The sequence below is a fragment of the Nanorana parkeri genome, unplaced genomic scaffold (genome assembly GCF_000935625.1).
Source record: "Nanorana parkeri isolate BGI_ZX_2015 unplaced genomic scaffold, ASM93562v1 scaffold416, whole genome shotgun sequence".
In the NCBI taxonomy this organism is placed as follows: Eukaryota; Metazoa; Chordata; class Amphibia; order Anura; family Dicroglossidae; genus Nanorana; species Nanorana parkeri.
The window spans coordinates 410061-420847 of NW_017306684.1; positions in this window are offsets into that span (position 1 = coordinate 410061).

A 10787-nucleotide genomic window follows, 5' to 3' on the forward strand; every position below is an offset into this window, starting at 1 on the left:
AATGGCACCTGGAAGTGGGGGGATATATTACCAGAATCTGGTGAATGACCATCAATGGATTTTTGTCTTCCCTGATGGCACATTGGACATATTCCAAGATGACAATGCCAGGGTTCATGGGGCTCAGATTGTGGAAGAGTGATTCAGGGAGCATGAGACGTCATTGTCACACATGGATTGGCCACCACAGACTCCAGACCTTCACCCCATTGAGAATCTTTGGGATGTGCTGGAGAAGACTTTGCACAGAGGTCCGACTCTCCCATCATCACTACAAGATCTTGGTGAAAAATGAATGCAACGTTGGATGAGAATACATGTGGTGACATTGCATAAGATTATCGAACGGATGCCCTGGCGAATGTGTGCCGTAATCAAAGCTAAAGGAGGTCCAACGAAATGTTCGAGTGTGTGACTTTTATTTTGGCCAGGCCGTGTATAATTATTGTAAAACACAATACTCACGAATCCAATGACTTCTTTAAGATGATCTTTCTCAGATTCCTACACATAAAAATGAATCTCTTTGTAAGATGCGTTCTCCTGAAAGGGTTAAAAAAGGGTTAAGAAAACATCAGTTGTATTAGTTATGTATAACCAAGACACCCGTTTGCTGATCTCCTCCCCCCCTGAGTGAAACTCACAATATGCATTAGAAACTGCAACAAGTCAGATAGAGCCCGCCTCAATTCCTGGCTGGAGGAAGTCCAGCATTTTCTATCCCATTCCTACCAGCCCGATTTAACAGGCTGCATACAAGTGATCTCGGCAACATTGCCGGGATCACTTGTGGAAAACAAGCGGCGGCTTCCCCGCTGTACATTTAGCTCTGCTTGCCCAAAGCCGGGCTAAATGTAGAAAACAACTACCCGCCCGGCGCCCAGAACTGCATGTCCCGGGCGTCGGGAGATAGGAATTTACCCCTGCTGCCCCTCTACTCCCTGCTGCCCCAAGGCTGGGCCTTGGTTGGCCTTGTGGGAAATCTGGCCCTGAGCCCGATTCTTCCGGGCCCTCCACTTCAGTGGATTTCAGTTCTTTCAGTCGTGGGGGGCTCAGCATTGCAGGCACATGTTACTTAGGTCAGTCTGCCCTAGATAAATGGGAAATGCCCACTCCCCCAGACTAACACCCACCTCCATCAAGGCATATTTTTATAACTCCTCCCAAGAGCCGGCCCACTGCCTGCATCAGGGTTGCGAGCTCTTGAGCACATTACTGAGACAGGTCGCTGTGATGTTTTCAGGAAGTTACGTAAAGCCCCCCTCCCACCAGCCATGGTCTTCCTGCATTGCATAAAGAACCACAGAAACCCGGCGATGACATCACTGGGACTAAAATAAGGTAGGTGATGAGGGTTCACGGAAAGGTTTACATAAAAATCCCATTGTCATGTTGATGAGGGGAGAGGAACCCGGGAAGGACACATATAAGCAGTTTAAACTTTAGCTTTACATTGTTGCTGCTTGCAGTAGAAACATTTCCCTTCTGGCTATTAGAGAGATTTCCCTTCACTTCCTGTCCATGAGACAAAGCAGAAGGAAATCCCCTCTTAGATATTTGTCGCAGGAACCAGCGTTCCCATTGGAAGATTTCCCAGTTCTAACTATTCCCTAATTCATCGAAAGCAAAAAAAAGTTTTGGCTATACAGGTACATAAAATACAAGCTTTGCACTCACCAGGGCCATTCCTTTAAGGAGGCAGCCTGAGGCTGTTGCCTTAGATGGCATCTCTTTGGGTCATGTGGCAGGGGGTAGCAGCAGGCAGAGTGGCATGTTTGCAGTGTGCCCGCCATCCCCTTTCCTGCCAGGGTGTCCCTTATTGCCAAGAGCTGGGTGGGTGGATGTGTAAGGGCCGTACACATCTCCCCGCCCAGCCCTTAGCAACCTGGGACCCTTTGACCGGCATCCCAGCCAGTGCCGTCATCGGTTGCCAGGAGCTGGGCAGGACACCAAGCTGGGTAGAGAGATACAGAGCCTACCGAGGACGGCATCACATCACTCCCCACGAGGGGTGTCCCGAGGCTGGGTGACACCTGGAGCAGAGACCGGGTGACACCCTGTCGTGATGTCATCGCACGTGCACGGTCGTCTTGCTGATGGACGCCGGCAGAGAGAGGAGGGGACGTTCACCCGGCGGGATAAGGTATGCCGCCGTGACCAAGTGCCCGACTTTTCATAGGGGGTATTTCCATAGCTCTTTGCCATTTCACGGGTGAACACAGTTTTGAGGCTTGAGATGTTTGGGATCTATTTACTCGACTCAACCTCATCTTATATAAACCTTACCCCAAAAAATGACATTGTGTTTGTGTGTACTAAAAATTATTCCAACAGAAAATGTGGGTTTAATAATGAGTTACACGTAGACCATATTGCCAAAAGTATTAGGCCCCTCCCCCTCCATATCATTGGATTCAGGTGTTCCGTGACATTTCCTGGCTACTAAATATTCCGCGTCACCTGTTAGTGGTATTATAACAAAGTGGAAGCAACCGGGAACAACAGCAACTCAGCCGCGAAGTGGTCGGCCACGTCACATGGCAGAGCGGGGTCAGCGCATGCTGAAGCGCACGGTGCGCAGAAGTCGCCAACTGTCTGCAGAGTCAATAGCTACAGACCTCCAAACTGCGTGTGGCCTTCAGATTGGCACAACAACAGTGCGTAGAGAGCTTCATGGAATGGGTTTCCATGGCCGAGCAGCTGCATCCAAGCCTTACATCACCAAGTGCAATGCAAAGCGTGGGATGCCGTGGTGTAAAGCACGCCGCCACTGGACTCTAGAGAGGTGGAGGCGTGTTCTCTGGAGTGACCAATCACGCTTCTCTGTCTGGCAATCCGATGGGCGTGTCTGGGTTTGGTGGTTGCCAGGAGAACGGTACTTGCCTGACTGCATTGTGCCAAGTGTAAAGTTTGGGGGAGGGGGGATTATGGGGGGGGTTGTTCCTCAGGGGTTGGGCTCCGCCCCTTAGTTCCAGTGAAGGGAACTCTTAAGGCATCAGCACACCAAGACATTTTGGACAATTTCATGCTCCCAACTTTGTGGGAGGAGTTTGGGGACGGCCCCTTCCTGTTCCAACATGACTGCGCACCAGTGCACAAAGCAAGGTCCATAGAGACATGGATGGGGGAGTTTGGGGGGGAGGAACGTGACTGGCCTGCACAGAGTCCTGACCTCCTTTGGGACACCTTTGGGATGAATTGGGCAAGCCCGGCCTTCTCCTCCAACATCCGTACCTCACAAATGGTCCAACATTCCCATAGACACACTCCTAAACCTTGTGGACGCCTTCCCAGAAGAGGCGGAGCTGTTATAGCGGCAAAGGGCGGAGCCAACCCAATACTGAACCCTACGGACTAAGACTGGGATGTCATTAAAGTTCATGTGCATGTAAGGTGCACGTGCATACAAACACAGCGATTGTGCCACTTATATTATTATTATTATACAGGATTTATATAGCGCCAACATTTTGCGCAGCGCTTATTGGTATTGGTTGTCGCTGTGCTGGCACGAAAGCAATCATTCTATGGCCTCTGACGGCAAAGGTTCATTCTAAATCGATGAGCTGCGAAGACTTCTAAAGCGTCGCCTATGGACAATTTTCGTGACCTTTTTTTTCGGTTTGGTATCTTTTTTTTTTAACTCAATTTAATTTTTTTTTTTTTTTTTTACTCTTTATTTTTTATTGAAGACCAGAAACAAAATAAAAGCCAATACTTAATGATAAATAAGAGAAATAAAAAAAAAGAGAAGGAAAAAAAACCATCTTAAAGTATACAACAGGCTATATACCTACCAAGTTTACTACATGGGTAATTACCATAGAAAAAAAAGAAAAAGAAAAGAAAAAAAAAGAAAGAAAAATTACATTTTTGCAGCGACTGACCTCAACGGGAATAAAAAAAAAAGCCAATATGTATTGATAAATAAGAGAAATAAAAAAAAAGAGAAGGGAAAATAACATCTTAAATTATACAACAGGCTATATACCTACATTCCAAGTTAACTACATGGATTATTACAATAACAAAAAGAAAAGAAAAAAAAAGAAAAATTACATTTTTGCAGCAACTGACCTCAAGAATTTTTACTGAAATAAATTGTATTTACCATGTTTCCACAAAAACAAATGGCTTATTCAACTTTCATCTTTTATATTTAAAATGAAATATAAATCGACTAACAAATATATTTTAAATTAATTTAAAGTGAATTTTTACTGAAATAAATTATATTTGCTATGTTTCTACAAAAACAAATGGCTTTTTATTTCAACTTTCATCTTTTATATTTTAAATTAAATATAAATTGAATAACAAATATATTTTAAATTGATTTAAAGTGAATGTTTACTGAAAAATAAATTGCATTTTATGTGTTTCTACAAAAACTAAGGGCTTTTTATTTCAACTTTCATCTTTTATATTTTAAATGAAATATAAATCGACTAACAAATATATTTTAAATTCATTGAAAGTGTATTTTTTTTTTTAACTGAAAAAAATAAATAAATGACTATGTTTCTACAAAAAAACAGCCAATGTAAAAAAAAAAAAAGGTAAATTAGCAAACATTAAAGCAACAGTACACTAATAACAATCTAACAATTAAATGAGCTCACACATTGTTTTTAGAAAGTGATATTTCAGCGGTTAGGTTTGCGGTGGGATCGGCTTCCCTGAAGAGATGAGTCTTAAGGGATCGCCTAAAGGCAGTCAGAGTGGGAGAAAGACGGACAGGTTGGGGTAAAGAGTTCCACAGAATGGGGGAGACTCTAGAGAAGTCCTGGAGGCGAGTAAAATTAAAATTTTGGTAATAATTAGATAATTTAATTTTGCCAAATTTTGCAGGTTAATGATTTATTGAACATTTAATAATAATAAATCAGATTTGCCTCCATAGGGGGTAATAAGCAGTATAGGCAGTGAAATCATTACCAGGGGTTGATGGTCTTTCTCCCCCGCAGGCTGATGCAGACGCAGTAGGCGGCCAGCACTAGGAAGAGGTAGAGGCACAACCGGCGCCGCATGCTGCACAGGAGAACATCCGAAGTACGGCAGCGTCTCTCCACAAGCGTTCACCTTTTGCAGATCGCTTTGCATCCTTCGCAGCCTCCAGGAGCACTGAGATAACGTACGCTGGGAGTGCAAAGGTCACCATGGAGAATACTCTGTTACAGCCTCAGCAATCATCGTCACCGTCCATTCAAACAAAACCGCGACTGCCGGTTATTCATTCACTCGGAGGACGGAGTTTTAAAGGGCCATAAACACCCTTTTATAACCCGAAACATACCAAAATCATATCTATATCCTCTCAAAGTCGTACCGACCTAAAAATGGGGGGGCCCTCAGCTGGTATGGGTGCTTCCCCCTGTTTGTGTCCGGATTTGTAAAGGCGGGGCCTGGCCCCTTGGGAACCCAGAAGTAGTAAGCGTCCTCGAGCTGGTTGTGGTGCGGCTGGGGACATGGGTGGAGTGTTATGAGAGGCCTTTTTGGGCTGTTGGGCACCCAAAGACCCCTTCTCAGGTCAACCATCGTTTACAGTATTATTTGTGTATATTATTTGGTTTTATTACTTTGGTTATTGTTAAAGTGGTTTGTTTAATAAAAGGGCTGCTGTGGCCGTTAAAATCCATGTCGCACAGTCCGTGTGTTTATTGGGGTTTTTAACGGAGGGTCGAAAAATTGACGAACACATGAGTCATGTTAAACTGGGAGAGGGGACTTTGGTTCAGCTTAAAGGGCAACATTAAAAATGTGCAATTCCTTTAAACCACTTGAAGTCCGCGGTGTTAGGGGGGGGAGGAAGGGAAGGATGTAGTGATTAGCACGATTTTTTGTGTGATTAATTTTAAGATCACCTGTAGTTATTTAGATAAGAGTTAAGGATATAATATAGGGCTGGTACTGATTAAAATGTTCGTGTTCGATTAATCGAAATTTTTTAAAATCGATTAATCGATTAATTTGGATTAATTATAACGCACATACAGATCCAACTACATTGGCCTATAGACATACAGCACAGCAATGAAGTAATAAAATGAACTAGGATCGCACAAATCCAGCACGTTATTATTCTCACGTGCCCCACTCAATATGGCCGCCGCTTGAGTGGGGCGACTCAGAATAATAACGTGCTGTATTAGTGTGATCCTAGTTCATTTTATTACTTCATTGCTGTGCTGTATGTGTATAGGCCAATGTCTTGGCTGGCGCTCGTGCAGAAAGTTTCTTGGGCAAACTCACCGGCCCAAGTGGCTCCGTCGGCTAACGAAGGGAATGGGGGAGGAGTCCGGTGACGTCACGGACATCAACATCACCGAACTCCTCCCCCCTTCCCCAAGTGGCTCCGTCGGCTAACGAAGGGAATGGGGGAGGAGTCCGGTGACGTTGATGTCCGTGACGTCACCAGATCTCCAACGGGACACCCGGAAGCCGGCGTAGAGGTGAGTGTTTTCATTAGCGATCAAAATAATTTTAATCGATCAAAAATGTTAACGATTAATCGGGTAATTCATCGTTAATTTCCGCAGCCCTAATATAATTAAGCACAATTAATAGTATTTTGATCAACAAAAGGTGTTTCACTTCTCACTATGATATAATATTGGCGGTGCACAGAACATTAGGTTCACAAAGTAGTCATTAATGGAAGGCGCTAAATCACTGCTCAAGGTGAAGGGCTTAAACTGTAAAGAAATGAACAACACTAATGAAAATAAAAGTAATAGGTAGCTAATAATAAAAGTTATTTGTAATATGAGACACTCACATTAAAGGGAAAAAACGGGAAGGTTGGCACTATGCAGATATACACTGAGTGGCCAGATTATTATGACCCCCCCATCAGTAAATGATACAAAAAAAACACTACAGTCCTCCCTAAAGATCTCTTCTAATCTTATCTTATCCTATGTATAAAAAAAAGCAGAATGCAAAGGGGATGAGTCATAAAACTTCTGCCCAGTCGTTCACTGACCTTAGGACATTTCCTGCCACTAGAGGAGCTGAAGGCCATAGGAAATTCTTTGGCACCATCTAGTGGTGGGGATGCCATGTGAATATCATAGCACCCCTGGTTACTCATTCACAAAAAGTAATTAATCACAGGCACACATAATAAAAAGTTCTTTATTGAAAAAAAAAAGAAAAAGGAAACTCCCCCCAAACATCTCATGGTATAAAATGATGATTTTCCATACAGAAAAATATGAAGCTACATACTCTGTGCTGCTCAGGGGTACGACCTGATGTTTCCAGCAGAGGCTCTCATCTGGAAGTGCAGGGTGTCAGGAGGCTGTGTGGGATCTCAAGAGGCTGAGAAGGGTCTCATGTGGCTATGCAGTGTCTCAGGAGGCTGAACGGGGTCTCAGGACTGTACGGGATCTTAGGAGGGCTGTGCAGGGTCTCAGGTGGGCTGTACAGGGTCTCAGGTTGGCTGTATGTGGTCTATGGTGGGCTGTGCGGGCTCTCGGGTGGGCTGTGCAGGGTCTATGGTGGGCTGTGCGGGGTTTTAGGTGGGCAGTACAGGGTCTATGGTGGGCTGTGCAGGGTCTATGGTGGGATGTGCAGGGTCTATGGTGGGATGTGCAGGGTCTATGGTGGGCTATGCGGGGTCTATGGTGGGCTGTGCAGGATCTCAGGAGGGCTGTGCAGGGTCTATTATGGGCTGTGCAGGGTCTCAGGAGGCCATGGAGGGTCTTCGGTGGGCTGTGCAGGTTCTCAGGTGGGCTGTGCAGGGTCTGTGGTGGGCTTTGCAGGGTCTATGTTGGGCTGTGCAGGTTCTCAAGTGGGCTGGGGAGAATCTATGGTAGGCTTTGTGGGGCCTATGCTGGGCTGTGCAGGGTCTCGGGGGGGAGGCTGTATGGGTCTCAGGTGGGCTGTACGAGATCTATGGTGGCTCTGCAGCGTCTCAGGTGGGCTATGCAGTGTCAGAGGAGGTGGTGATGGTTCTCAGGAGGCTGTGCAGGGTCTCAGGTAGGATGTGTAGGGTCTCAGGTGGGCTGCACAGGGTCTATGGTGGGCCAAGCAGGGTCTCAGGTGGGTTGTAAGGGATCTATGGTGGGCTATACAGGGGCTATGGTGGGCTGTGCGGGCTCTCAGGTGGGCTGTGCAGGGTATTGGGTGGGCTTTGCGGGGTCTATGGTGGGCTGTGCAGGTTCTCAGGTGGGCTGTGCAGGGTCCCACGTGGGCAGTGTGGGCTCTCAGGTGGGTTGTGCGGATTCTCAGGTGGGCTGTGCGGGTTCTCAGGTGGGTTATGTAGGGTCTCAGGAGGCTGTGCCGGTCTATAGTGGGCTTTGCAGGGTCTTAGGTTGCTGTGTAAGGTCTAAGGTGGGCTGTGCGAAGTCTATGGTGGGCTGTGCAGCGTCTGAGTAAGCTGTGCAGAATCTATGGTAAGCTGTGCGGGGTCTCAGGTCGCTGTCTGGGGTCTATATTGAGCTGTGCAGTGTCTCAGGTAGGATGTGCAGGGTCTCAGGTAGGCTGCACAGAGTCTATGGTGGGCTGTGCAGGTTCCCAGGTGGGCTGAGCGGTGTCTATGGTGGGCTGAGCGGGGTCTATGGTGGGCTGAGCGGGGTCTACGGTAGGCTGTGCGGATTCTATGGTGGGCTGTGCAGGGTCTATAGTGAGCTCTGTGGGGTCTATGGTGGCCTGTGCAGGTTCTCAGAAGGCTGTGTGGGGTCTATGGTGGGCTGTGTAGGGTCTATGGTGGGCTGTGTAGGGTCTATGGTGGGCTGTCCAGGTTCTCAGGAGGCTGTGCTGACAGAAAATGAATGACCTGCCCCAACAATCCTGCTCCCATCACTCACTCTCCAGCAACTAACAGTCCCCGGTGCTGCTGGAATGTCAAAAGTAATGCTGGGGAACTTGGCTGACATCATTGACCAAATACGGCTATGGACATATTTGGTCATTGACATCAGCCAGCAGCATCCCTGACCCCTTGGTTTACACTCATGTATGTAAACCAAGGGGCCTGGGATGCATCATTGGTTGCTAGGAGGGCAGTGGCCAACAGCATTCAAGCAACCAATGAGGGAGTTCGATTTCACAGCCTTGAGCGGGAAGTTTGACTTTCTGTAGCAACCAGAGGGCAGCCGAACAGGCCATTAAGTTTGCCCCTTTGGCAAACTGCAAACAGCCAGAATTTTCCACATACTCAAACCCCAGCACTAGCCTTTATGACACACAATTGTTTGCATCAATCTGGAAGACAAACACTGAGGACACCAAGTGATTCATTTATAAAACTTCTGCTCGGCCACATAGAAATTTCCTATGTTCCTCAGCTCCAACTAGTGGCAGGAATGCCATGAGAACGGTACTCACCCAACGTATGGCTGGGCGGACGTTTCATAAAGCAACCCCCGAGATTCAGGTAGGAATACCCACGCCCCTTGGATTTAGACAATATTGGCTTAGCTGGGATTCCAGCTCTACAGTTGGATCTCTATTGTTGATAGTCAATAGAGGAGCTGGAAGAAAAAAAAGGAGTGAAGGTGACAACTTTCTAGCATGGCAGAGAGTAAATAGAATCTTCTCATGAAGTTCACGCAAAGTGTTTGGTTATCTATTGGGACGGGGACACACCTTCACAGTGATAAGGGCACTTCTACCTGCCTGAGACTGAGATCTGCCATTCTGCTCTATTACCGCAGTGTTGTATCATAAAATGGTGAGACGCTGGAAGTTAATCCTGATCCTGAGCACTGTGCTAGCATGTTATCTCTTCTACCAGACACAGCGGGGACCTGGAAGTCCGCATCACCGGCTGGGACCTGGACACCACCGGTAAGTCTCTGTAATTATTAAATACCAAGTGTGTTGGGCTGTACCCCATGTATGTGTATGTGTGTAGGGGGCAGAGAGAGGGGCAGAGAGATATTAGAGAGGGCGTAAGGGCCATGTCACATGGACAATCCTTAAGGACAGTTATCTTAATGGGATTGTTTCCTCACTGGCCCAGAACACAGCAAAAGCAAGGCAACATCTCAATGGTCCAGACAGTGAGGGGTCAGCTTTACAGCAAAAGGTATGTGGTCCGTTAGTGATCCTGTTACTGGTGAGTTCCTTCCCAGTGATAGCCGAATACAAAGGAGTTGAGTTATAAAACCATCCACGAGACATTCCTGCTACTAGAAGAGCTGAAGGGCACAGGAAATTCCTTGGCTCCATGTAGATGTGGCAAAGCTGGGTGAACATCATAGCACCCCCGGTTATTCACTCACAAAAAAAGTAGAAAAGTAAATAATCAAACTGACACATTATAAAAAGTTATTTATTGAAAAAATAACACCCAAAAAGTCCCATGGTGCACCCAAGACCCCAATACCTGACAAGTGTGTTGGGCTGTACCCTGTGTATGTGTGTGCAGGAGGCAGAGAGACATTAGAGAGGGGGTAAGGGCCATGTTACATGGGCCATGGGACCTGTGGACAGGTTTTCACTTACCTTAATGGGATCAATCCCTCGTTGGCCAAGAACACAGTAAAATCTTAGTCGCTAGCAAGAAAACATCTCGCTGGTCCAGCTAGAGAGGGGTCAACTTTAAAGCAAAAGGTATGTGGTCCCTTAGCAATCCTGTCATTGGAAAGTTATTTGCAAGAGGCAGAATTGGCCATTGGTGACCTGGCCTGAACATAATCATAACAGAAGGCAGAGAAAAAAAATGACAAAGTAACAAAGTAATTAAAGTAATTAAAGGCAAACAGACGAGAGAGAGAGAGAGAGACAGAGAGAGAGGAGGGTGAAATGTGGAGAGAGAGAGAGAGAATGAGAGGGGG